This window comes from Macrobrachium rosenbergii, chromosome 14 (genome assembly GCF_040412425.1).
Source record: "Macrobrachium rosenbergii isolate ZJJX-2024 chromosome 14, ASM4041242v1, whole genome shotgun sequence".
Taxonomy (NCBI): domain Eukaryota; kingdom Metazoa; phylum Arthropoda; class Malacostraca; order Decapoda; family Palaemonidae; genus Macrobrachium; species Macrobrachium rosenbergii.
In genome coordinates, this window is record NC_089754.1 from 27,225,678 (window position 1) to 27,252,548 (window position 26,871).

Genomic DNA, 26,871 nt, shown 5'->3' on the forward strand with positions numbered 1-26,871 from the left:
CAATCATTTCCGAATTCTGAAATTTATTGTATATATATATATATATATATATATATATATATATATATATATATATATATATATATAAAGTGAGAGAGAGAGAGAGAGAGAGAGAGAGAGAGAGAGAGAGAGAGAGAGAGAGAATTCTATTTTAATCATTTCAGTGTTCATATATTAAAGTTACTTCTATGATGAGTGGGCTGATGTATAAATGTTACTCTCGAAAACATTTTACCATCAAAATATATAATTAAAACATGCTACCACAAAACTATTTTTTTATACAACTTTCTTCATAAGCAACAAATCTTTTATTATTAAAGGCGTAAGGAAATACAACCGCAGCAGCAACAAAAATAGTTTAACAACAAGTTTAAAAAAAAATAAGTTTAACCAAGTTTTCACAAATAAGTTTCTCGTTCACCCACAGACTTGGAGCTCTTCTTGTAATGTTATTCATATAAGGCCTAAAAATGCCTGATCAATTAACAGCTTTCAAATCTAAATAATTTCTCATCATTAGAATTCATATAAGATTACCCCTACTGTTACACGGTTGAGAGAGAGGAGAAGAAGGATTTATCACTTGAAAATAATACGATCATCAGATCTGGGAAACTGAAAAACTCTACGTGTCTCTTGTATCATGTTTCAATTCTCGTGAGATGTTAAAACTCTACTTGTGAACATGACGCTATCGTAACAAATCTATTAAGCATTAGATTTAATGTTTTACAGAACATATGATAGCAATATAAATGGATTTGAAGTGCGTTATTTTTCATTCGTTCTTTGACAAGATTTGATGACATCAATTTGTCTAAAGCCCTATATTTACCTCTCTCCCTTTCCTATTTCAACTCCTCTGCGATGTGTTTGAATATTTTTCTAAGGACTGGAATACTCATAAGGTAAGATACAGCGAAAATAAATCTTTTTAAGGTAACTATTTAACAATAGCTAATTCATAATTTCCACCAACTCTTGCCGAGATCCTTCAACTCCGATCTCCTCCGTTTGATGACTACTTTATAATTCTCCTTGCACATTCTCCTTTATTCACAGGTATCAGGAAATATCGCAAATGCATAATATTCTAATCCCACTCAAAGCCTGAAATGGTAAGAGGTTTGACTCGATGACTAATAATAATAGTCTCTATGCACAAATCTCTATCCCAGAATAGATCTGTCTTTTTCTGTTGACCTCACCAGCATTCGGTGCTTTGATGTTAGTCATCTCTCTGAAGAGATTTCGTTTACTCTCACCCCTTTCCAATCCTCTTCTTCTGCCTCAAAGTCAACTGTCCAGGGATGTTTCCCTCAGACATTTATTTGTCCAGTTACTCAGGCAACCTGACCTCTGAGGGACAGGTTTTTGCTTACTGTAACATCTTCACACAGCCATATCAGAGCTAAACTCGTGGACCTTGAAAAGTGACTTTATGAAGTCACTTGCCTAAAATTTTCTTTCAAACATCTAAAAACATTTTCTTTTCCCAATCTTCATCTCATTCAACTGAATGATATGTTTTCTGCCACGGCTTTCTATCTACCGCGAGTATTCGCCACCACTGCAAACAAATGCCAAGGTTCTCTATATTGGGAACGCCTACGTGCCTGGTATTGAGTAGCTCCGTTCCCTCCTGAATAATGAAGGGCCTATCAATAAATTTGTATATCTTTTACTAGCATATTCAAACATATTAATTCAACGAAATTTTTCTCATTGACTTCAACAACAATGCCGAATATTCCTCAGAGTGAAATGAAGCAGTAATATATATGCTGGAAGAGGGACTATAATTATGTAATCTAGACACAAATTACAAATTCTATAAAGGGTTTATGATGTAGAATATTTTTTCTGCTTACTTCACCTCCAGCCTCTAACGTCAGTAAGCAAATAATCATCTGGTTTAGGAAGAAGTGAAAGAATATTGTATATTTCAAAAATACCTTCCTCTAGTTATACTAGCTTTAGTTAACATCCAAAAATACATTTATTTGTAAACAAAAAGCTCTCTCTTCAAAATTGATCCTGTTTAATTTAAACAAAAGGTTCTTTCTTCAAAACTGATCCTATTTAATTTAAACAAAAGGTTCTTTCTTCAAAACTGATCCTATCCTATTTAATTTAAACAAAAGGTTCTCTCTTCAAAAATGATCCTATTTAATTTAAACGATCTGACAGCAGGCGTGTGACAACACTTCAGTACCAAATAGGTCATCTACGTAAAAATTCGATGTTGAAACATATCTAAGTTGACATAATTATACAATAAGATAAGGAAACAGAATACTGTGGAATTCAAACATTACCAATTAATGACAAAATTAAAATAATTAAACTTTAGATCATTAGTTAATTTCTGCAAAAGGTAGTGATGTTTTTTATACTGTACAAACTTCAGTAAAGAAGTCAAAGAAGTTAAACAAATCATGAAGCTGAGATATCAATTAACTAGAGAAAAGTTTGGAAGTTTGGTTTAAAACAGATGCTATGAAAATTATGATCTTTCGGCCGATAAAGGTTCTAGTCTTGTCAGTAATAATAATAATAATAATAATAATAATAATAATAATAATAATAATAATAATAATAATAATAATAACCTTCTATTCTTAGAAAGCAAATAGCACTATGAATTAAAAGCACAAATTTCTTGCAGATTTTTCCAAACTTAGTATTTCCTTTCTCCCGCAAGCCCCCCAAGGAAAAACCCGAAAAAAAATTTTTCCATTAAAAAATTCATTTTGTTGAATTCACAGTGAATTTATGTACATATCACCTTATTACCTATATTTTTATTTACTCATTTGTTAATTCATTTCTTCTTGTGCAATAACCACTTTCGGTATTTCCTTTCACTTTCTGTTACTTTTTTCAAATGAAAACTATATTCTCTGGAAGCTTGAATTTCAGGTCAGTGGCCCTTGTGGAGTTGCTCCACATGAATAGGATTCATCTTCTGAATAATAATAATAATAATAATAATAATAATAATAATAATAATAATAATAATAATAATAATAATAATAATAATAATAATAATAATAAAAATAATGTTCTCTCTGACCCCACATTCAGCGCAATTGAAGAGTATTGCAGCGGGATCATACTGATTTTACCTCAGACATTTATGTCTATATTTGGCCAATATTTTTCCGCTGCCATTGCATGCGCGTTGCTTGTTATCCCTTTTTAGCGTCCTTGACCAGAGGATTAGACGGGGGCGCAGGCCCTCGGTAAACTATTTTGGAAGACGCCCACGGCCGAAGGGTTGGTTCGGCACACAGACACGCAACGAGGGAGGGAGTTGTTGCTCCGTTGTATGTTGTATGTATTGTTGGTTGAGGTTGTGACATCGAAAGAAGTGGTTATTTCACTCAGATTTGTTTACGTATATAAAGTTTGGTTTCTATTTTTTTGTTTTTGCTTTTTTTTTTTTTGCTTTAATGTCTGTATATTTTCCATTTTAATGACATCTGCATTTCTATCGTTATTATCGTAGCTGCAATTCCGAAGGGTTGGCTTTAAAGGTTATTAGGTATTCATAAATGTTTCCGGGGCATGTTGGCGAAAGGTGATAAACAAGTAAAAAAATGCGCCGAAGTTTCTTTGGCGCAATCGAGTTTTCTGTACAGCTGCTACAGCGTATAATCAAGGCCATCGAAAATAGGTCTATCTTTCGGTGGTCTCGGCATAATGCTGTATGAGCCGTGGTCCATTAAACTTTAACCAAGGCCCGGTGGTGACCTGTCCAATATCGTTGCCAGAAGCACGATTATGGCTAACTTTAACCTTAAATAAAATAAAAACTAATGAGGATAACGGGCTGCAATATGGTATGTTTGATGATTGGCGGGTGGATGATCAACATACCAATTTGCAGCCCTCTAGCCTCAGTAGCTTTTAAGATCTGAGGGCGGACAGAAAAAGTGCGGATAGAATAAAGCTAAAAGTTGGGGGAGGGAACAACAAGTAATTTTCCGGGCTGGAAATTGAAAAACATAGGAAATTAATTACGTAACTCTTTCCACAAATGAAAATAACCGTTTCATAAGTGAAAATTATTAGGGCCTGTCATTGAGTTCTAACGAATTACAGCAAACTTTATATGGAGTAAATATGGGAATCATTTTTCAACCAAAGTCTTTATAAAATTTTCTTAAAAGGTTTTGCTTTTGATGAAGACATACATTATGACACCGGTGACATAACCTGACCTATGACACGTGTCAAGAAGCGGATACTACTGTGTTTGCTAGGAATTTTATCTTGGCTACATCTACAATATGAACTAGTTTAACCACGGCAGTTGTGGAACCTTCTATTCTCTCAACGTTTAAGTGAAGAGCAAATTCATTCCTGCTTTCTGCTGACGTCTCCTGACATCAGGTGTATCGGTTTTATTTTCTGTTCCCTCATATTTATTTATTTATCACCTTCTCTCTCTCTCTCTCTCTCTCTCTCTCTCTCTCTCTGCTTACTGATTTCCCTTGGGTTGACAGCCTGTTGACTCTGTTCATAAGAGTTTAGATTTCGAAAAAGGACGAAACTATTACTTTCATAGGTGCGTCTTTGTGGTGACCTGACACAGATGTGTCTTGGGACGACCTATCACGGAGGTAAAAGGTCACAGGTGTAGTACAAAACAACCTACCATGGGTGTTTATTGTGTGCCACATGTGTGTAATTTTGACAGACAAGTAAGACAAAGAAGTTGAAAGCTGCGAGGTCATTCATTAAAATAATATTTAAAGTCCACTGAATATTATTCACTAGCGTATTTTCATGTTACATAATTAGTTTACCATAGTAAATAAATATTTTTTCAAACACTTGTAGTCGTCTAAAACTGGGTCATTACATTTAAATGGTAAAAAAAATTTTTTTTAATTTCCTACATTCAAACTACGGGTAATAAAGACAGTTCTTATGGTCGTCATCTTACATCTCCAACAAAGTTTGAATAGTACTTTGAAAATTCAAAAGTTCATATGACTATTCATACTAAAATGATGACTTCTGTCTTGTAATGCTAGCTACCTAAATTTATATGAACATGTGAAATCTTCGCATAAAAGCTGATAGTTACCATTAAAAAACATAATCCTGGCCTGCCAAGGTACCGGTGACGTTCAGTAACTGAATCTGAAATCATGACGTCATTCACTGATACTGAGTGACCAGCCAGGAAGCGCCACGTGTCACATTGTTATTAGCTGATTATAATGCAGTCCTTCATTAATATCAAGCAACTAATCAGGAATAGTTACATGTCATATCGTCAGTGGTTGACATGATTCATTATTATATGATTGGTTACTGTAATAATGCTGCGGCAAGTAAATACCTTCAATGCATGATTGGCAATCATGTGGGTGGAGAGAGGAAAAGGGGCAGGGAGAGAGGGAGAAGGAGAAGGGGAGAGAGGGAGAAGGAGAAGGGGAGAGAAGGAGAAGGGGAAGGGGAGAGAGGAAGATGGAGAAGGAGAGAGGGAAGTTGGGAAGGGGAGAGAGGGGGAAGGGGAGAGAGGGGGAAGGGGAATAGGAAGGGGAGAGAGGGAGAAGGGGAAGATGAGAAGGGGAGAGAGGGGGAAGGGGAATGGCGAGGGGAGAGAGAAGAAGGGCGAGGGGAGAGAGGGAGAATGGGAAAGGGAGAAATGGGGAAGTGGAGAGAGGAGAAGGGGAAGGCGAGAGGGAGAGAGGGGAGGAGGGAGAATGGGAAGGGCTAGGGGAGAGAGGGAGAAGGGGAAGGGGAGAATGGGGAGAGAGGGAGAGGGGAGGGCGAGGGGAGTGAGAGGGAAGGGGGGGAAGGGGGGAAAAGGGGGAAGGGATGGGGGAGAGGTAGAAGGGGGAAGGGAGGGGAAAGGGAGAAGGGAAGGGAGGGGAGAGGTAGAAGGGGAAGGGAGAGGGGGAGAGGGGAGAGGGGAGGGAGGAGAAAGGGAGAGAGGGAGAAGGAGAAAGGGAGAGAGGGAGAAGGGAAGGACGAGGGGAGAAGGGGAAGGGGAGAGGGAGAAGGGGAAAGGCGGAGAGGGAGAAAGAGGAGGGGGAGGGGACAAAGGGAGAAGGGGAAGGAGAGAAAGAGAAGGGATGGGGGCGGGGTCAACTGCAACGTGGAAGCACCGTTTATTCCACAAAACTTACCTCATTTCTTAATTCAAAGAATCGTTCTAGAAAATAGCATCATGAAGCAAGTACACAAAATTCCCTGTTTATGGCGAGAATTATTTTTACCGCTGTAATATTTCTGAAAGAAATAAAGGATTTCCCTTTTCATCACATTTCAAAACAATGCACTGAATCTCACTCTCGTCACACCCTTACACTTCGGAGGCCAGAAAAGAACTGGAAGTGACAGGGCTAACATGACTGTAATTGGTCTGACTGTCGGAACTATCAGTCGTTCAAACAGCAAGCGGCAGTTGGAGCATCTCTGCTTATGACATTTGATAATTGAATCCTACGAATTCTGTGATGGCCTGGAGTTATGGTAAGCAGCTTTCAATACTTCTTCATAAGAATGATTATTGCGTACTTATATCCTCGCTCTTTCCTACTGAAGAGGAAATGACGATGACATAATAGTACTGTTCTCTTTATGGATAGAATTGGAAGAAGTTTAAAACATTAATGGTAATTTTTCTCAATCTTCGCTGAAAAGAAATTAAAAATAAACAAAGCGGGAAAGGGTATGAAGATGATTACGAAATTCTAGTGATTTCCAAACCGTTGCGTTGCTCGCGAGTATTGCTGTACACTTTGTACGATGTGGCCGAGCGCTTGCGCAGTGGTTGGAAATCTTGCTCGCGAGCACGAGTTCTTTAAAGGCCTAAGTCCGGCAAAGCACAACTGCTGATTATAAATGCATGATCAGATACTGATGTCAGTTTTCCATTATTGCTAGTTTTAGTTATAACCTATTATCTTTTTTTAGCCTACATTTGAGTAATGTGCGTATATTGCTAATTTGTATAAGGTGCAGTAAACATTACCTTGATGAATTTCCTCTATGCATTTTCCACATACGCAGGATCATCCGGATTCTGAATGAATAACTCATATTACGGGAACACTAACGCATGCATCCTGACTAGGCCTATTCAGGAAATGACTTTTTTTCCCTTTATGAGATATAGCACGATACAAAATACCATTAGGACATAAGTATCCTCGTACATGTCATGCATTTTTCTAGAGAGAGAGAGAGAGATGCTACTAAGATCAGCTGTTTGCTCTTCGTTTTGGTTTCCTGTTTAATTTCATACTGACAACATTTGCATTTGGAATAAGGTTTAATTTTCCATTTTTTTATGCATATCATAAAATGCTTGAAGTAATGAGCAAACTTTTGTATTGCATCTAACATGTTTTTCTATGTACATCAAGTTTTGCATTCCTTTTATTGAGGTCTCTAAATCCATCACACTAATCCAAAAGCCTACGGTTGGCAACACATGCTTTGATATTCAGAGGGCATTAGAGAGTCTTAAATGCTTTTGTATGCAGTTCTTCATTCTTCCCATCATCTGTAAAGAAATCGTCTCGTCCGTCATTGCGAAGAAAAACCAAACCTTGCTCAGCGCATCGTCAAACAGAAACCATAAAGTCATTTTGCAATTTGTATTACTCCAGAATAACACTGCTTTACATTTCTCACTGGCCGTGAACACGCACAGGCAAGACCCTTCCCTGTGACTATGCTTAACGAAGTATTACCAAAAACAAAATATCTTAGCATAACACTTTGAAAGTAATTTCACTGAAGGAGGCCCACAAGCACGTAGGCCGATCCACGGATCTAACAAACGTGAACTGTAAACAAGAACTGCACAATTCAGTCTTGGTGACCAAATTAGCTGATTGCATTATCCACAGGTGTCCGGTGGGGTCTCGCAACATGATTAGAGACAGGATTATTTAGTTCTACCTCCACCTTCTAACTTCAGAATCGATAGTCCAATTTTATCAAGACTGTACTCATTAACAGGCCGAACTAATTACATCCTCGTGCGCAGAAATCATTCCCGATTCTCCCTGAATTATCTGGTGTCTTCTCCGTTAAGCTCACGTACGTTCCGCAGCTGCTTCCCATTCACACTTTGGTAATTAATCTATAGAGTATTCCATAATGATATTTCGTCAATGTGCTCTGAAAAAACTTCGATACTTGGAACGAAATTCCACGAGACGTAAAGGGTCTTATTCCAGGTGCCTTGGAGTCTTTAATCAGAAGCCATATAACCTTCTGTTGGGTATTAGAGTTTCGTCCTGCTATGCCTTCAAGAAAAACTTTTTAACAATGGAAAGATCACAGATGAATATTCTTTCAGTTATTAACACAAATACTTGATATTTCTAGTTTTATTAAGTATGTAGTAATCGGGATGCAGAAGAAAATCAGATATAAAATCAGTAAGAAGAAAAATAAATATTTCATTAACTCCAAAAAAATTAGTTAAAAATTTTCGTTTTACATTAATTTTTTTTTTTTTGCACAATTGGACTGCTTTATTTCATTTTTAAAGGGTAATAGATACTCGAGTAGTCTAGTTTAAAAGGACTAAAAAAAAATAAGATTAGTATCGTCAATTTTACGACACGTTCTGAGAGACGTGACGCCAAACTGGATATACTATTCCTTTTGGTGACAACTGACAATAGACTTTGACTTGAAAGAACTTCTGCACCAAAGTAAGAAAGTAAACGAAGTCGAGTTTAGTCATGACTTTCCTTACAAGATAAGTCGCTTAAGTGCACGCACAAGCTATAATACACTTTCCTCATGTGTTTGTACAAGTGAACTTTGTATACAGCAGCCTTTAGGCACAACACACAAAGACAGTACATGCAAATACAGCAAGTAATTATCTCTTTCAGCTCACCTACGTATGCGTTCATACAGAGATACATTAGTACAATAAATTAACACAGATACACAAAACAAAACCAAATGTGCTTCATGCACTCATTCATTTACTCGTTCAATTAGCCATTGCAAATAATGAAAATAACAGACGGAGATTATTGCATTTTCCAGGAATATCCGGTGATCTCGTCAACCGTGGCGATAGACACATGCCAGTAGGGCGGGAATTAGTGATGATACAGGTACGCACAAGCAAACGCACGCAGAATAAGAGCATGGCAAAGGGGTCTGGGAGGCAGTCTATAAATAGAGCCGGTCGAGAGACTGCATAAAGCAATATAACACCTTCCCCCCGTCCCAACACCTCCCCTTCCCCTGGAGTTCTGCAAGAGGGGGGAGGGGGGGGAGATTTGCGGCTACAGCTCCAGGCAGTGAGGAACGCACAAGCCGTCACGTGCTATTCCATGTGAAGAAGAAGAAGGTCACTCTTTCTGCTTGCACTGTCAAGCACATACGCAAAGCCTGACTTGCTAAGATATTCGTGACTAAGTTTCGCCTAGATTTCACTGCCTATTTAATGCTCTGGCTTACAAATTTAATCAAATTTAAATGAACGGTTTCGTGAAACGAAGCCTCACGAACTCAGTCAATGCCTGTTCTGATAAAAAGCGCAGTTGCCAAATACCTCCAGAGTTCCCAACATCTGCAACTTTTTTACTGGATGGAGAGGTCGTGAACTCAGGCACGTAGCTGCCTGGCACAGTCGGCGTTTAATGAGATACAAAGGAACGCAACAATCTTTACAAGTGCGCTCCTTCTATGGCTTTATCTAAGGTCGACCTGATTCATTTCGTTTCATAAGCCAGCCTTCATAAAAATGAGGAAATAAGACGCATTTTGTACTCTTTCTTTTCTTTATCGAGATAATTACTTAGGTAAATCATCTCTGTGTGTCAAAAAATCAACATATTAAGTAATAGTGGTAATAATTAAGTTTTTATTCGTTACTTTTATTAGGAAGGTGTTTGCATATGATACAAAGGTGCGTGCATATGATATCAGGAAATATGATCCCTCCACATCATTAAAACGAAAATTGTAAATTCTTCCATTACAAAAACTGCAAAATTTCTTATAGTATTATTATTCATGAAGGTAAAATATCCATAATGACATCCTTATTTTGACTGGCAAACTCCCAAACAAGGAGCTTACTTTAAAAAAAAAAATGTTTCTGAGCAACAACGAAATCGATAACGCACGAATAAATTTTCAAGAAACTACACCGCAGTTACGCAATAAGTAAGCTGACTGCACCACGGCATAAACATGACACTTTTAAGGTAGCATCGGGGCCTGCCTTAGACTTACGAAAATTAATATCGATAGCAGAGCCTGGAAGACGATTCCAGTTTTAAAATTGTAGCAACAAAATATCTCTGGCTGAATAGGCTATGGATGCAGAGGCAGTGGATGATGGCTAGCCAGTAACAACTCCATCGCCACAACCGCCAGGAACGACAGTAAATTGGAAAATTTCCAACGTCAGTGGGGAAACGCTCAGTTAATCCTACGCGCAAAATAAAAGTCCTGGGATGTTACTGACATCCAGTTAATCAATACTACAACGATATTAGGACAAAGGATATAAAGCATGGAAGATTTTATATGCATATATATATATATATATATATATATATATATATATATATATATATATATATATATGTACAAATATATATACTAAATATATATATATATATATATATATATATATATATATATATATATATATATATATATATAAATAAAATACATAAATATACATATATATAAAAATATTATATAAATGTGTATGTATATATATATATATATATATATATATATATATATATATATATATATATATATATATATATGGAAGCCTTACAAGCAATACCTAGCGTTCTGGCAACATTCGGTGATACATATTTCAATCCCTGAAAATAACAAATGTCGAGTCAAGGGTTACATCGAATGTTTACAAAAGATTGGCTTATCAGTACAGTATTGATCAGAGTTAAACTTTAACCTGCCTGATGACAACACTAACCGACTGCTCTGGACCTCTGTTAAAACAGACAAGTGCGGCAGATTTTGCTGAGGCAGAGAGAATAACTGTTTCAAGAGTCATATCGTTCTCATGGTAATCTGTCAAATCATACAATAAGTAGTGAAAACAATGCATGATTGATTGCGGAAACCATTCCTTTAACATAACAATATTACAAGACAAATTCAAGGCTTTTAAAATGTGGGGATATAATCAGTGCCTTTCATCAGCTGACTTTCATTACTAGGTAAATTCCCTTTGCCCTCCAACCTCTAGAGGAAAATGTTTATAATCAGCGGTGAAATGAGAAGGAACTTCAAAGAACTGAAATTTCCTTACAGACGATATATAACTTTTTTTTCTCAATTATAAGCACTGAGCTGGAAATAAATGTAACAGATCCTTTCTCTTCATTATGATGATATCTGGAACACAATAAAAGGGACTGTCCTAATGGCTTGCAGAAAAAGGTTAAATCTCATCTTCGATTTTCAGTTATCCTCTTTGCCATTGTCAAGGCAGCTTACTTACTGCTAAAGGCTCCAAAAACTTGCGCTTTGATTGTCCACCTTCTTAAACTTAATTATAACAATAGTATGGCGTTCTTTCTAATTCTGGGAGGACTTCCGTACCCTCATATATTTTCAGCAACTCTAGTTAAAACCTAAAGATTTTTAAGCCATGAACCAGTCCAACAGCAAGGCAATTATTTATCCACCAAGGTGATCCAAAGAGCAGCTGTTGCAAATCAAGGCAGTGAAGTGATTAGAATTTGCCCATCAGACCAGTCACTTGGTTGCCATTTTCAAGTATGTCACACGGCTAGTTATAGGCCTATTTGGCAGATCGCTTGGCTCTGTAATTCTAGGTTTGTTTCCAGCATTTTTATCCACGAACTTTGGGAGTGTTTTGATTTGATAAGAACTGGCATAATGGAATTTGGATGTCACAAGGCTAGTTATAGGCCTATTTGGCAGATCGCTTGGTTTTGTAATTCTAGGTTTGTTTCCAGCATTTTTATCCACGACCTTTGGGAGTGTATTGATTTGATAAGAACTGACATAATGGAATTTGGTCCAACTGCTCACTAATGACTACATCCTTTGAGTGAATGCTGTTCTGTCTTAGCTGTGTGACAAGTGACAAATGCAGATGTACTCTGCCCATGGATTTTTTTCAAACTTGCGTTATAAGGACAAAGATGGTGTGGAAGTCCTCAGATTTTACTTTTAGGAATGAGTAACGTTCAATATTAAATTCCTCTCGTTGTAAAATTCTGATTCCTTCTTTTGACTGAATATAGACCTTAGGCCAAAGGCCAAGCACTGGGACCTAAGGGGTCATCCAGCTCTGAAACGGAAATTAACAGTAAAAGGTTTGCAAGGTGTAACATGAGGAAAACCTCGCAGTTGCACTATGAATCAATAGTTAGGAGAAGGTGGAGAGTAAGATGGAAGAAAGAGGATATGACAGGAGGTACAGTAAGAGAAACGAAAGGGGCTGCAGCTAGGGGCAGAAGGCACGCTGCAAAGAACCTTCAGTAATGCCTACAGTGCACCGTATGAGGTGCACTGACGGCACTGCCCCTCCACAGGAATTCCTTATTTTATGTCAGTCAGAAATGGAATGCAAAGGCGCTTAACTGAAATTTCATTCTTCGTAGATCGATTGCGATTCCAGGATAAAGCCCGACAGATCGCTTTATGTTCGCAGCCTCTAAACTCTCTCTTTACCATTTTAATCCGATACATAATAATTTTATGCTTTGTTTCTTTCGTAAATGAATAACTGATGAATATTCATTTGATAAAGTAGAGAAATTTTAACAAATAAAATAAAGTGCATGAAATACGAAGATAAAGACTTCCTTTTCTGAAAAAGAAAGCAGACTCTTGCATGAAATGAAGTGAAAAAAAAACACAGAGTAGTAGTACTCCTAAACTTAACGTTTTCACAATATCTGAAGCTTTTATACAATCAGTCAACTATTGTCACTACGTTTAAGCTATCAATAATAACATTTATGATAATGAAAACGACATTCGATTGTTTTAAAACTCTGTGGGAAACAGTTTTGCATTCTTTGTCTCTGAAGCATGCACACAATGACTTCTAAGAGCACCAGTCTAAGAATTCCTATTTTCTGCTTAATTATCTCGCTTATAAACGTCCTGGTAACCTGAGACTGATGTCACCATAAAGCAATTTTTCTTGGTTTGTAAACTACACTTAATACTTCTGCAAGGAGCAGAATACTTTTTTCTAAGTGTTCAAATTTCAAATTGCAAAATCCAGCGTACAACATTTTGACCGCACGCATATTCTCATTCGCTCTCTGAAATGATAAATTTACCAACTCGGTCTGGACATCACTGTAATTAGTTAGACAACTTACCATTCAGGTATACGAAGCCTATTGAATGCTTTTATCTTCAGAATAATGTGCCACTGACGCAATCATTGTAAAATCACCTCGCGTCAAGTTTCAACAAGGACTCAGTAACCCCGAAAGCCTTACGTGAATGCAGAGCAATGCATCGTATACATTATACTGATGCGCTTTTCTAAAATACATTCCATTTCCTGATAGGTTTTAGTATCACACTCTTCATGTAGCACTATTCTTTGTTACACATAACTAAAATAAACTTACGGTGATTTTCGGTCACAATAATATGAAGAACTGTTTATCACCTTTTCGAAAGGTAAAACACCCCCAAATATTAAAAAATTCATTCTTTATACAATTTATCTTTTTTTTTGTTTTCATCCCGAAAATATATCTCTCATTGTTTATTATGGTAATATGCTTATCTGGCATCTTATTAAAAAGAGGAAATTATCTTTTATCTTAAAACATTATCATGAAACACCCTGAACGTCACGACTCTCAACCATCCGCCTTTTATATTTAAATGCAAGGCACTGTTCTCTAGAGCAGAGCTAGACTGAAATCGTATGACGCTCATTCATTGCTTCTATATTCCAACTCACGTGACGTCTCCGGAGCAGAGCGAACGGCCCCAGGCGCAATCTTTCCCTGGAGTTGTTCCTTGCAAGGAAGAGAAACGCTTTCCACAATCTGTATTTCCCGGGAGAAAATCAAATTACTGGGTTAAGCCTCTCTTTGCCCCGTGCGTTTGTAGTCATTAGAAGCATCGCCTAAACAAATTAAAGCGACCCAATTTCTCCCGAGTCCCACAGCTTGGCTTAATTTCCTGAAATTAACTAATAAAGACTATTTCAGGGACCGGTAGCGAAGCAAATGTCGTGGCAAAAAGCATTCTCAAGCATATTCAGTCTTGCCTGACGTTTTGACAAAGTTCATAGTACTATCACTGCTCCCAGTGATAATGATAGCAATGATAATTTCAGTAGTAGTTAATGAAATGCTATAAACGAAAAGAGAACGTTCATAATTCTGATTACTATCATAACAGTAAAATTAATCATAATAATGGTGCAGTTACCTAATATTTGTTATACAGCAAATATAAAAACTTATATATATATATATATATATATATATATATATATATATATATATATATATATATATATATATATATATATATATATATATATATATATATATATATATATATATATATATATATATATATATTATAGGCAGTAATCTTTTGTATTGCTTTATATCGCAAAAAAATTCAACAGTTAAATGTCTGAACGTTCATAGAGTGTACATTCTATCTGACCACCTCTGGCAACTCTCGGAGCACTGCAAGAGAGACCAGGAGGCCATTCAGACCAGTAATAAGAGAATGAGCTAAAATGATGCCAAGATTCGAGGAAGTAATCAGTGTTGCCCTTATCGCAGCCTCCCAGCATTTGTAACTCCGTCTTAAATGTCGCACAAAGAATCGTTTAGTCGCTCGGACCTGCTTCTCACATGGGTTTTCAAAAGAAAAGCATTTGCCGTTATGTTATTTGATAATCTCCGTCGGGGGTAGAGCCGCCAGCGCACCTCATGCGTGCACTGTTGGCATTACTTAAGGTTCTTTACAGCGTGCCTTCGGCCCACAGCTGCAACCCCTTTCGTTCCTTTTCCTGTACCTCCTTTTATATTCTCTTTCTTCCATCTTACTTTCCACCCTCTCCTAACAAATGATTCGTAGTGCAACTGCGAGGTTTTCTTCCAGTTACACATTTCAAACCTTTTACTCAACTTCTTTTTCAGCGCTGAATGCCCTCATAGGTCCCAGCTTGGCCTTGGTTAAATTCTATTCTATATATATATATATATTCTAATATTATATTATATATATATATATATATATATATATATATATATATATATATACATATATTATTTGGTAATGAAAATATCAGACTGAAGTATCAAAGAGAAATTTAGACGCACGACGATAAGAAAACGTCATTATTAGCTCAGAATGGCAGCCAATGCTTCGGCGAGTAAAATGGTGCTATTCACTATCCCATGATTATTGGAGGTAACTGTAATCTACCCATCAAACAGTACTTGGAACCCTTAATCCACAAGCAATATAACATAATTCACTCATTTGCCACATCATTTTATAAACAAGTTGCTATTGATTCGGAAAAATATTAGGAAATTACGAAAATCACGAAATGCAATTACATATTGGGAGTGTGGTTATCTCTCTCTCTCTCTCTCTCTCTCTCTCTCTCTCTCTCTCTCTCTCTCTCTCTCTCTCTCTCATTTCTATTGCCAACCTTCATCTTCATTATATACTTTTACCGCTTACTTGTAGTTTTAAATATGATGCTTAAAAAATGGAATAAAACTCAACCCACAAACGGTGGGAACATTTTCTCACACTTTCCATAATTAAGAAACATAATTAAGAAAATAAATTCGTTCAGTCGCCAGCATGAGGACACGGAAGAGACCCTAACTTCCAGAGGAAACTTTTAACGGAAGGAAATATAAACTGGAATATGCATATGCGTGAATACATTTATTTTCCTAATAAATCTTCAGAGACTGACAAGTATATGCTATGTTACAGAAAAGTGCATTTAATTCAAATGTGAGATAGGCTACATTCAAAAGATACGCTGTCCAAAATTCTGCCGAAAACCGCCATATTTTTCACCTGTTTTGAATTTCATTTAAGATATAAACTGGCGACCGCAGGAGGTTATTGGAAGTGGCTATTGAACTTTATCCTAAAAACAGGTTACATGTTCAGATATAATATAAATATATATGTTTTTACCTAAAACGTAAAATAGAAAACTGCATACTGAATAAACAAAGAGTATCTCTTTTACTGACTTTATTGGCTCAATTTCTTGAATTTAAATAACTTTCCACAGGAACTACAATCACTGCAAGTGACTTTGTTATTTATATTTTCATTTGTTGCTCCGGGCAACATTTATCTCCTAGCATGAAGACTTTCGCCAAAGTGGATAAATGAGTAGTTAGGGCAATGCACTTAAAATGTTGGCTCTTTTAAACTAGACATTATTGTTCTCTGGGTGTGACACTTAATTCTCCTCCGCCTCAGTTATGTATTAGATACTGGGGTTATAAACTTTCCCAAGATATTGTCATAGAATTGAATTGAATTGAATATAGAATTTAGGCCAAATGCCCATCACTGGACCTATGAGGTCATTCAGCGCTGATATGGAAATTGACAGTAAAAGGTCTGAAAGGTGTAACAGGAGGAAAACCTCGCAGTTGCACTATGAATCAATTGTTAGGAGAGGGTGGAAAGTAAGATGGAAGAAACATAATATGAAAGGAGGTACAGTAAAAGGAACGAAAGGGGTTGCAGCTAGGGACCGAAGGCACGCTGCAAAGAACCTTAAGCAATGCCTACAGTACAACACATGAGGTGCACTGACGGCACTAACCCCCTACGGGGAAGATATTGTCATAATTAATTTATTTGGAGGAAGAAAAAGATGTAGCCTACTCGGTGGCTGTGAGGGTACTTGTGAGGTTAACAGACGATTTTATCAGTTGAAATTCATAACTGCTGGGATATTGCAATTTAAAATCTTAGTATTTTTTAACTATTTGAATGAAAAGCGGATTCAGAGACGAGGCACTACCTCCTGATCCCTGAAAACCTTTTGAACAATGTTCATTGGGAACAGATATATCGCTGGAAAAAAGATCTAATAGTACTCTGAACTAAATTAACATTGTTCACTGGAAGATGCTGTAATTCACAGGCGTAGGATGCTTATTGTTATAATGTACAAAAATGGAGTTCAAATTTAATTCATTCGGAAACAAAAACCTTGAGCCTGCAACTTAGCTGCATCTAAATTAGCGAAGACAAGTGAAAATCAGCAGTGATTTCTCACACAAAACTGGAAAAAGTTGAACAGGAATGGAATGTTGGCTCTGATTTCCATGTCCAACTCGTGAGATAGAATAGTTGCTCGGGAAGTGATCAACCTCATTCAGCTGAAGGAACTTTGAGTCGTATTCCAAGACTAGGCAATTGTTTCCGACTTTATGAGAAGTTGCAGAGACATTTCGGTGATCCCACTAGGATCCTATAAAACATTTTCCCATTTTCATGTAAAAACTGTGCAAACTCTCAATTTAAATAGCTGTAAAACCATGACTTCATTTTACATACATTGAAAGTATTTTTTACTCCGTGATTACTTCATGATTTTCTGACTTAATCATTAGCATAAGAGCTAATTATCTATTATATAAGTCTTTGAGGCAAGGCCCAAACTTGGCTCAGCAAATGTCAAAATAACTGTTTTTAACATTAGGGAATGAAGCTTCGGGAAGAAGTTGTGCATAACCTGACATTGCTTTTATTGTATATTTGTTGACCTTGAAACTAGATCAGCAAATTCTTGCCTCCTAGCCTCTGAAGTGTTTATCAAGAGTTACTGTTTTGTTACAGCATACAATATATACACGAAAAATTATGACCACTTGGCTATGAGTGCAAGAACCCATCATTTTTTGGGGCATTAATAGCAGTAGGAAAAGTTGTTTACCTCAGTAAAGGCTGCCTACAAAAACATTCATCAGCTAGCGTTGCATAACATGCATGAGTCATGCCTTGATTTTAAAAAGACATATTACATTGAGAAATTTTTGGTATATACAATCTATTCGATTGCTAAGTGACTGAAAGATATTTTGAAGAATAATAACTGAACTTAAGAGTATTTGAGAGAACGTAAGTACCTTCCGTTTATATGAGTAATTAAAACTCTTGATATTACGAAGCAATTATCAAGGTGAAACCAGGGAAAAGTTTTGCATGAAGCATATAGCGTTTGGTAAGAGACAATCATCTCAAACGTCCAGTCAGTTTCCGTTTGGTAAGAGACAATCATCTCAAACATCCAGTCAGTTTCCGTTTAATAAGAGACAATCATCTCAAACATCCAGTCAGTTTCTTCAGTTACCACCATTTTGCATTATTCTCCAGACTGGGGCACTCATTGTCTCATACTCTCAGTTGAATTTAGCTTGACTGACTGGAGTATCTATGATGCTATGTGTGGAAGCTGTAATCTCAGGTGTCTCAGTTAGTGGCCTTACGCCGATTCGTGATCAAATGGCCAATGTTTTCAAACCTTTGGCTTCTGTACTCTGCTTAATATCAAGAATTTTAATAACTCATACCATAACGGCAGGTACTTATGTTCTCTCAGATATTCTTAAGTTCAGTTAATTATTCTTCAAAATATCTGTCAGTCACTTAGCAATCGAACAGATTGTGTATACCAACTATTTCTCAATATAATATACGTCTTTTCAAAATCGAGGCCTGACTCAAGCATGTCATGCAACGCCAGCAGATGAATGTTTTTGTAGGCAGCCTTTTCAAAGGTAAACAGTTTTTTCTACAGTTTTGGCTCCCTTCCCGAGCATACACTTAAGTGCAATTTGATTTTCTTTAAGCATTTTATTGGGCGAGTAAATTTTATTTATTTGACTTATTACAGATATTCATTTTGTTAATTTCTTTTTCGTCTTTGCTGCTATTTCTTTCCTTCAGATTTGGGAACCCTTTTCTGTGGAAGCTTGTCGAGGAATTTCATTGCCTTTTGACTTCTTTCAGAGGAATAAGGAAATCTACTAATGAGAAAGAGAGACTAACTGAGTATCAAGTGACGTAGATTATCATGCCGATTTTTTATTTTTTCCTGAATGTGTGAAGGATATTGTGATGGTATTCTCCGTGATGGTTTCAATATAATTTCAATAAATGAAAATGAGAATAGGTATAACTCTCTAAGTTAGTCGGGCAAACATTCCAGACGTGTTGCGAAGCATCCACAAACCTTATTATGCGTCGTAGTCTTCAAAAACATCTTGTTAATAATTCTGTCTTACCAAGTATGTTAGATTGCATTCATTTATTTTGCAGAATCCAGTAGTGGCCTCACTCTCTCTCTCTCTCTCTCTCTCTCTCTCTCTCTCTCTCTCTCTCTCTCTCTCTCTTATGTGGAGTTCTTAATGTAGTAATTATATAAATCTGCTTTATCATGGTATGTTAGATTGTGTTCGTTTATTCTGCAAGTTCAAGTAGTGCTCCCCAATTGCCCCCCTCTCTCTCTCTCTCTCTCTCTCTCTCTCTCTCTCTCTCTCTCTCTCTCTCTGTAGTAATTATAAATTTTTGATCGCTCATACAGCTTCTAAGGAAAATCACTTGTAAACCGGACATGTACATGAAATGTTATCTCGTCTTGCTGAGTCGCATTTTACCGAAGTCTCACAAGCTTACTAAAGACATCACAGAAATGTTACACCATGTTTGGACCGCAGGATGACATAATGCCAGGGAGAAATGCTAAATCGTCAAAATGGCGAATGTTCCACTATCACTCAGTAACTCTAACAGTACAACCACTAACAACAACTACGAAACAATAAGAGAGAGAGAGAGAGAGAGAGAGAGAGAGAGAGAGAGAAACACTGTTCGCATTAAAACTAATGATCTTTACGTTGTTGGTCTCTACAGTTTTAGGACCAGGCGTCTCTATGAAAGACCACAAAATATAAATATATAAAAAGCGTTGTCCCGGGTTACCATATTATTAGTAGTCTATTAATTGTTTCATGAGTTAGCGAGCGTCAACCTGTAATGTATATTTCACTTTGTAATGATGTTGTACTGTAACTGTAATGGGCTCAAATTTGCAATATCAGTAATAAACGATGTGAAAAAGAACTTCCTTAATTGTATAAGGATTTTACAATGTGTTTTCGATGCTTACTTCAATTTTCACACACTGCACCGAATGCTTAACAATAATGTTCAGTGATCTACGAAGTGTTTGTGTTTGTGTTTGTGAGAGAGAGAGAGAGAGAGAGAGAGAGAGAGCACTACTTGTATGTCAAGGGGAGATGAAGCACTGAAGCTCGCAGAAATTAAATATGCAACTTATGAGGCGCGGTGTTCTCATAATATCCATCTGACATTTAAATACAGTCATTCATACTAATGCAAATGTGCATATACGTGGCTCTCTTTTTCTCTTTATCTCCGTATATATATATAAATATATTATAATATACATATATATACTGTATATATAATATATATAATATATACACATATATATAAGTATATATATATACATATACATAAATACATATGGACAGATAGATAGATAGACAGAGATAGATAGATTTTGCAAAAATAGAGAGGTATCGTAACAAGAAAGTAACAGAGAGAAAGCTCATTTGATCCTTGCCATAAAGGTACATACCCACTGAAAAGAAAAAAAGAAAAGAAAACATAATCTTAAAACATCCGTTTTGGAAGCAGGCAACGATGGCCCCCTGCTTTATTCCTTCGCTGCTTCAGCTGTCAAGTAACGTCACTTCTCTTGCACGGTATTATAAAGTCAGCATTAAATCAACTTTACTCCTGATAACTGAATAAGTATTTAGACTGAAAATTAAACGAGTAACACGATTTATAGCTACCAAACAATTATGTGATATATATAAATATATATATATATATATATATATATATATATATATATATATATATATATATATATATATATATATATATATATATATATATATATATATATATATATATATATATATATATATATTTATATATATATATATATATATATATATATATGTGTGTGTGCGTGTGTGTGGTACGTACGTATGTATTATGTGTCTATATATACATATATATTACTATTTCTATGATGTATCAAGATGCACAAATTATTTTTCATACATGTAGGGTGCTAATTGGAATTTTAATAGTTTCCATAGAGTATCTAATGATGCCTATTTATGAGAGTGTATTCCCTTTTACTCAACATATTATTGTTATAATTAAAGCTGTGTGTGTGTGTGTGTGTGTGTGTGTAAGTACATGCCACCATGTGCGCAAATGGGTGCTCATAATTATAACTGAAAATACGTTTGTGCACATCCATTCAGTAATTTTTATTTTTAGCATTTATTTTCATCCGCTGTGAACACGTAGCAGATGCAAGTTCCATTACCATTTTTAATGATTTAATTCTGTATATGTTTGAAGCACAAATATCCTTAAAAGTTATCCTGAACTATATTGACGCGATGAGTTAATTCCCAGGAGCAAAATTTTAAAACAGCCGGTTTGTTCAGTTCCGTATCTCACACGCCTCACTTTCATGGCAAAAATCCGGCAGAATTTCATCAGTCCAAAACTTCCTTCTCAAAAGAGCTTCAGTCTCCCGAGAGACTCCATTTCCTTTGAGAGGAAGTTTCTTCTTTATGAAGGAAGTTACACCTGTAAAGATCAAGACTTTATGCTCTAGTTCACCTTGACAGGTAGCGTTAATGTATATCCTAAAAAATTTCGACCGTTCTAAAAATAGGGAACGAACTCTAACTTACATTAACTATCACTGTAAAACTGTCCTTAAAAAAATATGCTTCATTTTGTATTAATTTAACATTACTATTTCTATGAAGTATCAAGAAGCACAAATTATTTTTCATACATGTAGTGTGCTAATTGGAATTTTAATAGTTTCCATAAAGTATCAAATGATGCCTAATTATGAGAGTGTATTCCTTTTTACTTAACATAGTGTTATAATTAAAGCTATTTTTGCAATAAGCAGTCAACCAAAATTACGAAATCCTTTATTGTTGGTTTTGAAACATCATTTTTCTTGTAATTTTCATTTGATTGCTTCTCTCAAAAACAAATCATTCCATTTTCTACCTTCGATGAGGGTCTCCCGTTTCAAAGTGGCTACTTCTACGACAGACGTATCGTGAAGTCTGATTCCTTTATTTTCACGGCAAAATCCGGGTGGTGCGGCTGGGAACTATGGCTTCGACGCAACATCAAATTCGTGCCAGGTTTTACTTTGAAAATGCCATTACCCTGGAGGTAAGGGATGGCAACGGCACTGGCGAGTTCTCTTTGCGTGATGAATTTGATTGTATAGTGATTTCTCAGCAAAGCTCGTGGAACGCGGAAAGCGACGCGTGAGCAGTAGGTCGAAAGAGTTCCTCGTTGGACAGGTCGGTATAGTTCTCGACTAGCACACTGCTGGGCCCGCGTTCGAATCTCTGGCCGGCCAATGAAGAATTAGAGGAATTTATTTCTGGTGATAGAAATTCATTTCTCGGTATAATGTGGTTCGGATTCCACAATAAGCTGTAGGTCCCGTTGCTAGGTAACCAATTGGTTCTTAGCCACGTAAAACAAGTCTAATCCTTCGGGCCAGCTCGAGGAGAGCTGTTAATCAGCTCAGTGGTCTGGTTAAACTAAGGTATACTTTTTTTTAAGCAGGTCGAAAACAGCCAAGTCCATAGAACGGGTGAATAGAGATGTGTCCACTGATGCACTACTGTACGATGAAAATTTGTGAACTATTCTGAGCAGTTTAGACGTAATCATTACGGAGACAAGTAAGAGACGGGAGCTGGAACATGACCAAATGAAAGGTAAATGATGTTTGCAATACATTAAACAACAGTTCGGTAATTTCAGTCATTTTTCAAGTTTAGAATTAATTTCTACACAGAATTCAAAAAGCAAGAATCTCTGATTATGCTGAATTGTGTAGTTTTCTTGAATTGGCAACTGTAAAACCAAGAAGTCAGAAACGTCACGCGAAACTAGTCAAATTTGATTACATCGAGTGCATACTACCGCAGCACGTGCGCCCCATACAACATAGCTCATCACTCTAGTATCATTCTCGAGAAATATTAGCCATAATCGTGCTTCTGGCAACGGTATAGGATAGGCCGCCACCCTGCCGTAGCTAAAGTTTCACGGGCAGCAGCTCATACGGCATTAAACCGAGACCACTGAAAGATGACTCTATTCTCGGTGGCCTTAATTATACGCTGTAGTGGCTGTACAGGAAACTCGATTACGCCGAAGGAACTTCGGCGCATTTTTTACTTGTTTACTTGATGCACCTAATAATATTCTTTCCATATTACAATTTAGAGGACATTGAAATTCTTTTGTGGAACGTTTGCCAAAGGCTAATCCGATTGGCATTTGTTTGGATCAAGTTCGGCACTTGAATCTAATAGACAAATTTAGAAGAAGCTTCCTCCGAGCTTCCTCTAAATCTGCCAGCTGTTTATTTTTTCAAATATGAAGTGCCATCAACAACACCTCGCCCTTTGCGCTTGCCACGTCAGCGAAGATCTATTCAAGTACATTAAGTGGTACGCTTTCTCATTTCTTAAAAACGCACATTGGTTTATGTAAATCAACGAAGATGGTTTTCATTGTTAACAAAGGTTTAGTTTTCCATAAAGATACTGACTGCAAAAGCTACTCGTTGAATTATTTAATTAGGCTTTACATACTTTGTACCACCTCTTACTCATGCATAATTATATAACCTTTAAATCCTTTTTATTAATATTCACACTTAAGAGGTCACCACTGGTCTGATTACGGTGGCAGGATATGTAGACCTAGAAACAAAGAGGGCTTTCCTTTAATATTTTAACCATTCTAATCTATACTTCAGCTCGACCGGAGCGTGAAAAAAAATTCTATAATGGCAGAATAAAAGACTGCTGTGATCACTACTCAACAACGATGATGCCATGATATTTACCACTAAAACAAAACAAAACAAAAAAAAAAACAAAAACAGAAATATCTCCAGGTCGGTGACCATGAATTTCTGCACTCAAACAAAAGAACTAACCACAACTCTGATTTCAAAAATCGATTGGTCTTGAGACATGTAACTATCATCCGAAAGAGTTTAAACCTACAGAGTATTCCCATGTCAGTGCTGATAATGGTTTGGTCCTAGATGACTGAATTCATACTAGATGCCACCTCAGTTAAAACATCAAAGATTCAAGCTCCCTTACTTAAACAGTAAACAAAACTTTGTCCTTCATCTGATGACTATCCAACAGTTCTCGGGGCTACAAAGGCATATAGTTCACGGATTAGCTCGAGACTCAATACCAATAACGTTGATATGGTCACTTTACCAAATCGGAGAAGAGGGTTCATAAGATAGCTTTACAGAAAAGCCTCTTCTTTAGTCTTCAAAGTTACAAATCAATGTTACGCTGAAGAAACTGCGTCACTACTATCACCTACGAAGGTAAACATGTCTGGAACGTGCACAGAACATGTTGAATAATCCCATGTTCTTATCGTCACTGGCGCTGAATCACATCGACCGATAATTTACTGTCGGCTAGTTGCGTGGTTCCGAGGTCATTTTTATACGCTACACCTCACTGAATTTTATCATGCAATAACGACTTCAGCAATGTAAATATCACCCTGTTTCTCGTGCATTGGTTCTATTTCAAGGGGGATTTGACTGGAGTGCCCCAGACATTTTATCTTTACAATGGAATTTGGGAAAATAAAGCGATGCTCTTTTGGTATTTACCAAGAATAAGTTGGGCAAAACCCAATTATTTTCAAAATGAAGACGCATCCACAATTTACTGTAACAAGGCATCGTGTTTATTGCGTGATTCACCTTTTGTAAGAACAAAAATGAATAAGCAACATTAATGGCAAGTGAGATTAAAAATATTCAATGGCGAGGGAAAGAAACGTTATAAAAATTGGAGTGCTAATATCAATTATGCACCAATGCATTTTCCGTGCGATGAAAGCAATGTGCCCTTTGAACTTTCATTTCTAATTAGTTAAATGAAACGAGAATAAAAAACCTTTATAAAATGGTCAGTCAAGAATCTCATGGTTTTATCACTGTTTTTGTTTAAAGGTAATTTTTTCTATCTGGCAGTTTCGCACAGAATATTTTCAAAGCATTATTGAAAAAGCTCGGCTTATTCCATAAGAACAGTCACATTCCGTCGCTCCCAGAATTAATGTAGTATCAACAAGTATGCGGCCCGTCAATACAATCACTAGATTTTATAATGTGACTCATTATTTTACTCCGGCTTCTGTCACAAATGGCGCGTTTGGTAAAAGGAAAATGTATCACACAAAAGCTGTCATTTTTTCCCTTCCTGTTTCCCCGTTGTAAATTCAATTTGTGTTTATACAGAAAACGTAAATGAACTCAGTAATTTGACCCGAGGAGAATGACCTCGCGTGCAAACCGATTCAGCCAGTCATCACGAGTGATTACACACACAATTACTAATGATGATAAGAGTGATAATGTCACCGAATAATAGTGAAGATGGACTGATATTAGACTTAATTAAGTAATGGTATTTACCCTTTCTGCTCCTGTCTGACGCCTTCCACGCAACGACGACTGTTTTCAGCAGTAGGTGATAGATGTTTTAAATCCCGAGACCGACTGATAAGAGCTGATAATGATGTGGCTGTATCTACTTCTTCTTCTTCTCTCTCCCTTGTTATTTTCTTTTTCAATTTCACCCACTGATGGTTGTTCCCTCAGTGCAAAAACACCTAACCACTAAGGGAGGCTGAAGAGGGAGAGAGATATTATACGCTTATCATGAGCCATTTCAGAGCATCATTTTCTATTTTCTTTCAGCCCCAGGCCACAGAAGGGGTTACAAAACACGCACACAGACACACACATATACACACACACGCACTGGTAGAGAAAAGTGCTATTGCTTTAATCACTTTCTTTTTCCGGTGAAAGCAAAGGATAGATACCCGAGGCACCTCAAATCATCTAACAAACACAGACCCTCCCCAAACACTGATTTCAAGGTCGAGGTTGCCAGAGCTCTAGCGATTGAGGGAGAGAAAGAGAGAGAGAGGGAGAGAGAGAGGGGTGTGAGTGACCTGACTTCTAGCGGCTTCGGCCTCGTACTGGAGGCGGAGGAGGATGTAGGAAAGATCTATCTCAAGGCCATAATAGACAGGCACTCCGGTGACGATGATGCCCCTCTCTGAAAAGGTCTTCTCCCTTCTTCGGCGACTGACACCTCTTGCCCAACGGCCGATCGCTTCATCATCGCACGTCGCTTTTCATGGCAGCCCTGCGCGAAGGGGGATCGCCACTCCGTCGCCGCAAAATAAAAAACAAAAACAAACACAATGCTACACAAACCCCGTGGAAGACTAAAGGAATTACGTCATTTCTGCATGCGCCTGGCAGCGCCGTATGACAGCGCTCTCGTATTGATCGTGACGGAGATCATGGGTGGACAGGGAGGAGGCACTTGGAGGAGGGGAATACGATGGTAGAAAAGGGCAAGGGCTTCCCATTCTGGCACCAGGAACACAGAAGCTAAAAAAAAAAAAAAAAAAAAACGCTGTACACATTTGTTCTTGTTAAGAGAGACTTTATTTCAAAGTTTGGCTACTTTTTCATGTCCTCGTAAAATCTTAGAAGCATTATCGAGTCAGTTGTCCTTATATACTGGGAGCCTTTCATACACCGCCATTCGTGTTGAGTTTTGGTTTGCATGACTAAGTATCACAGTTACCCTGCTGCTACGGGAAACAGACGCC

General features: G+C 37.0%; 1 protein-coding gene across 2 annotated transcripts in view; it reads right to left on the reverse strand.

Annotated features, from left to right (window-relative positions):
• The window catches only part of LOC136845831 (steroid hormone receptor ERR2-like), a 345,697-nt gene that overhangs the window by 314,595 nt on the left and 4,231 nt on the right, over positions 1–26,871 (reverse strand). The window contains exon 1 of one of the 2 annotated variants that reach the window (XM_067116221.1): positions 25,655–26,308. The exons of the other annotated variant lie outside the window; for it this stretch is intronic. The gene's annotated coding sequence lies outside the window, so the exon portion shown is untranslated. Of the gene's footprint in view, positions 1–25,654; positions 26,309–26,871 lie in introns of those variants that run through there. 2 annotated transcript variants of the gene reach the window in all.